General features: G+C 45.7%; 1 pseudogene; it reads right to left on the minus strand.

Moving 5' to 3' along the window:
- Nucleotides 1-903: 903 nt before the first annotated feature.
- On the minus strand, nt 904-1,426 carry LOC101648347 (annotated as a pseudogene).
- Between the last annotated feature and the right edge of the window lie 3,825 nt (nt 1,427-5,251).

Consider the following 5,251-nt stretch of genomic DNA (forward strand, 5'->3'; position numbering starts at 1 on the left):
ACAATTGATGTGTATATGGATTGGGATAACAGTTGTATGAGCCCCTAATAAAATGTTTAAAAAACAAACAAACAAACAAACAAAAAAATTACTGAAGAGCATAGTCTACATGTTCTGAAGATAAAAGGGGATTTGACAGCCCCCCCCCCCATTCTTTTTTTTCAGGCTTCTGTTAGGTTGTACTCCAAAGTACAAACATTAAATTAACAGTAAGGGGCTTTTTTGGGGGGCGGAGGGCGGGGGTGGGGGGAGGAGAAAGGGCTGAAGACATTGAAGACATGTGCTCTGTACAATGCATTTTTTTTTTCAAAATGAAAGTTTCCATAAAAGCACAAAGTGACATTAAATAATCATTGTAAGACTTGGGAACAATTCAGCAAAAAACAGTGGTTGCTCAAACTTGCTTTATCTGCTATGACCATGAGAGATGTAAACAAAAATGAACCAGTAAATAACTATATAAGTCTTTCTTTCAATATTTGAAATGACTGAAGGAATAAACCACCTAAGGTATAGAATGTTCATAGTTCCTAGGATTTTTTTCCTCCAGTTCTGTATTATCCTAAAAATACACAAATATTGTGCTAGGTATTTTGGCACCTAATCTCACTAAATGTCTTACATATTGCTAAGATTATGGCCTGAGACTAGTTTGAAAAGAATACTGTATGATTTCTGACGGTCAATTGGGACAAATGATAAGCATATTTTAAAAGCTGAACAGCAAGACACCTTCGCTAAGTGTCCAGAGAGGTTGATCTTAACCCAAATATGGAGGTTGCAAATTCGGTTACGGTGTAGCCTGGTAAAACTTCTCTGTTTTATTAGGCACCAAGCTAACATGTTGGTAAACAGGCCTAAATATTAGGTCCTGTCTCAAGTTCCACTTCCCAAGCAATAGCATCAGGGGCCCGTTATATTGAATGCAACAGTTGTGCCTATGCCCATGGGAAACTTTGAAGCACAGCCACATCTTAGGACAATTCTTCTCCAACTACAAAAGCTGCTTGCTATTAAAAGCTCGACGACAACGTCGTATGAACTGTACTGCATATGCACTTCATATTTCATGCCCCCTTCAATCAGTGCTAGGGCAACAAGCACCGCAGCTCTCCCCAGCCCTGCAACACAGTGCACAGCTATACAACCACCAGGCTCTTCCAGAAACTTCATTTTTACAAGACGTAACAGGTCATCAACAATTTGGTTGGACGGTGGTGCCCCAGCGTCAAAAGGCCGATCGAGAAAGCGGATGCCTTCTTTTTCAAGAGCGGGGGCGTAGGTCGCTCCACACACTCTTACTGTTGTTGGTAAGGGCACACTTAAGTTCCTCTATAAATTTGTCTAACGTCGCATTGTGTGTAAGAAGAAATCTCATGTTTCTGTACGTGACTTCCACAGTAGCTGGGCGGTTCTTTCGAGCCATGTTAATTTAATGGGAAGAAAAAAAACTCAGTAGGGTTATGAAAAACAATTTTTTTAAAAAGGCGAATACAGAAATGATGTAAAGAAATCGAAGTCTATTTGAAAACACTCCACTTGAAATTCTCAGTGCTCCGAGAATGATGTTCGTAGCGATGGAAAGTGAAACGAACCGCTTTAAAGCAGCAGCAGCAATTCCCTAATCCAGCGATCGTGAGGCAACGGGAAGGTGCGCCGCATCCGGGTGAGAATTCGCGAAAACGGCCGTGCGGATTTCAGGGCAACAAGGCGCTCGTGCGCACGTGGACCGCCTTCCGGGGCTTCTGGGCGGAGCCGTGAGGAGCCGCCACAGCTCCCTGGGCCGCACAGAGCTCGTGCTGGGCCTGGCGGTCATCTCCGCTGCCCTTCAGGAACTCCATGGACGTGTGACCACGGATCCCACGGCACCGAGGCACGTGCTTACTCGTGACGGCTGTGGCTGACTGTTGTGCGGATCCGGCGACACAGGCGGCGGCTCCACCACGCAGTGGGCGGCACCGACGAGCGCGGCGCGTAGCCGCGCCGCCGAAAACGTAACCAATAGGAGCGCCGCAGCGCTCTTGCGTCACCAGTCTCCGTGTTTATACCCGGCGCTTCTGGAGCCAATCACGGGCCGTCGCTACGACTCCGTGGCCGGCGAGTGCCCGCCCTCCCGTGAGGTCACCGCGCGGCGGCCGCCGCTGGAGTGAGCCGCGGTATTCCGGTGCATTCCCAACCGCCATGTATTATATCCTTTCTCTTGGAACACAGCCCTGAATCTCAGATGCGTTTAGGAAGTCAGGAACCAAAGCCAAGGGACTCGGTGATATTTCTTTTTTGCTTGAGTAGGGAAAAGAAAGAGAAATGGAACACACCGAGGGAGTTGGAAAGGGACAGGAAAATGCCTGATCGCTCTGTAAACTAGTCTACTGCCACAGTGGGTTTTGACGGCTAGGAAGGAGCCTTGATCTACATTCAGGATAATCCCCAGGCCCAGGCCTCACCTTGTCTCTTGCACTTATCTTTCTAGATCCCCCGGAAGAGAGAGACCCAAGAACGGAGCATCAGGAATTCAAAACAAGTCTGGAAAAGTCAGGGGAAAAAATAAGGCGGTAACTTGCTTTGCTTCCCTGTGTTTCAAGGTTGGGTTTGAAGTGTCGGGGAGGAAAGTGTCTGATGAGATAGGTGCTCGAGTCGGTTCAGATTCATAGCGGCCCTTTGTCCAATAGAAAGAAACGCTATCTGATCCTGCGCCATCCTCACATTCATATTCCAGCCCTTCGTAGCAGCCACTGCATCTTGAGAGTGTAGCACAGAGACTACTAAAACAACCAAGAGCTACAAAGAAAGAATGACGCTTCTGGGGAAAAATGACACGGCCCTACTCTGGCTCCTGTGTTTCCACCCTTAGATTACCCCAATGCACTCTTAGATTAGCCAGCAAATAAAGCGAGTGCAGGCTTGCTTATGCTTACTATTTACTAATCTGTAGTAAACACTTTCACATTCCTTCACCACCTCAAAGTTATCTTGTTTCCAACCCAACAGTACCTTCCTACAGAATCGAAAACCTCTTAAATTTATAATTCCTGACAGGATGAAGTACCCAGTGAATAAGGTTCCTTGCTGTGGGGTACCAGCACCCACAATCAAACGGAGTGGTTGTGACATTGAGGGGGGAAATTAAAGAGACATCAGACAAGATAGAGCATGCAATTGCTCACCTCTTGGACAACCATGATCTCGGCAGCCATATCCACACACAGAGAGAATATATTTCCAATTGGCTTATATACATTCAGGGGACGTGTAAGCCCCCCTAATTACATCGTAACAGGAAGGGGCTATGTAATAGGCATACATGCAACAGGAGGGGGACAAGCTAGGGGTGTACACGCAATAGGAAGGGGAGGCACTAGGGGCATACATGTAACAAGATGGGTGGACTATAGAGTCAAGATGGCAGCCTAACCTTGGTCCTCCCTGAGTTGGCTTGACCTTAGTTTTTGGGCTCTCCTTCAGGGGAACAATCCATTATCCTTATCAGAAGGGAGTGGCCCCTACTTCAGGTGGGACAGACTATAGGGTCTGATTGTTCTAGATAGCTGATAACCCTCAGGGAGATAACCTTGAAGCAATTGACCACCAAGTGTGTGGTCATTGATCATGTGTTCGCAAGCAGCACCTTAGGGTTGGCATAAAATATGTGAGACAACCTGGAGAATAACCTTTCTGTTTCCCACACCTTGGTTCCGAGGTAATCAGCCCTCTGGCTGCTCTTCAACAACTACAAACTCACTGCCATCTCATTAATTCCAACTCAGCTACTCCGTCATCACTGATCTAATTTAACTTCAGCTTGTCAGCTTGGCTTTTGTTCTGTCCCAGAATGCTCTGTCCGTATGGCCACAATATTAAGCCTGGGGAGCAGAGCTCGATGGATGGAATAATTGTAACTTACTTCTGCCTTTCCAGATACCATCTTCAGTACATTGTTTTGCATCCCAAACATTCCTCCCCACCCCCGTTTTTAAATTTATCCCCCCCCCTTTTAAACAGTTTTGTTGGCACATAATTTACATATCATACAATTCAATAATTCAATTATATCAAGGAGAATTGTACAATCATTACCATATCAATTTTAGAACACCATCCCCCTCCATGGTTAAATCACCTTTAAAATGAGTTGTGTAGAAGAGCCCTGGTGGGGTAGTGGTGAAAGCACTCAGCTGCTAATTAAAATGAGTTGTGCAATCAATCAGTTCTAGTACTCCCTCCCCACTTCCACCTTCATTTTTTTATTCCTGAAGTCCCATTTCCCTCCCTATCACCCACTCCCCACCCCTGCATCCCCTGTATCAGTTATTGTCACTATGCATTTACTACTCCTTTGCATCATCACAACCCGAGAAACCCAACAAACAATAGAAACCAAAATCTAAATAAGGTGGCAGGGATAAAATAATAATCATATTAAAACTAAAATATAAAATAATGAGAAAAAGACCCTCATTAACATTCCAAAGCCAGGGAAGACATTTCTGTCATGGGACAAGTAAGATACTTGCACCCAGAACTAATTCAAGTCGGGGACTATGGGGAGGTCATCTGGCCAAGTATTGAGTTTGATTCAGCATATTCGAGGTTGCAGTGGTCTCTGCTTGAACGTAAGGCTGTTGGAGACTTGCCTGTGGCTAGAGCGGGTCTGCCAGGGGCTCATTCTGACTAGATATTCTGCCGATGGGAAATGTACCCCTTTAGAAGACCCAAGACCAGAAGAGAAGCACTGTATTAGACTTTGTGCTGGGATATTTATTTACTCCTGTGCTCTTCTAACAGGAACCTTGGTGGCGCGATAATTAAGCACCCGGTAGCCCCAAGGCCCTGATTCCGTGGCAGAAAGATGTGGCAGTCAGCTTCTGTAAAGATTGCAGCCTGGAAATCTTTATGAGGCAGTTCTACTCTGTCTCTGTGGGGCCTCTGAGTTGGAACAGACTCCGTAGTGGGTTACCTCTCCTAGCACACTGAGAAGATGCTGTTCTACCCATTGCAAGATCATTAATAGCGACCTTATTCTTGGGATCCAGAAAGAATTGAGAAGTCACACAGGATGGAGAGATTCCCCAGACTAAGGGTCTGGGGGTGTTTCCTGTGTTATGGAAAAGGAGATCAGAGATCTCCAAGCCAGGGCAGTAGAACCGATGCATTTGAATTATTGTGCTGGAGAAGAACATTGAAAGTACCATGCTGTGTTAGACAGGGTTCTCTAGAGAGATAAAGCCAAATTGCTGATAATTAATATATTTAT

The sequence above is a fragment of the Echinops telfairi genome, unplaced genomic scaffold, assembly GCF_000313985.2.
Source record: "Echinops telfairi isolate 266 unplaced genomic scaffold, ASM31398v2 ScPeMD7_23;HRSCAF=83, whole genome shotgun sequence".
Classification (NCBI taxonomy): Eukaryota; Metazoa; Chordata; class Mammalia; order Afrosoricida; family Tenrecidae; genus Echinops; species Echinops telfairi.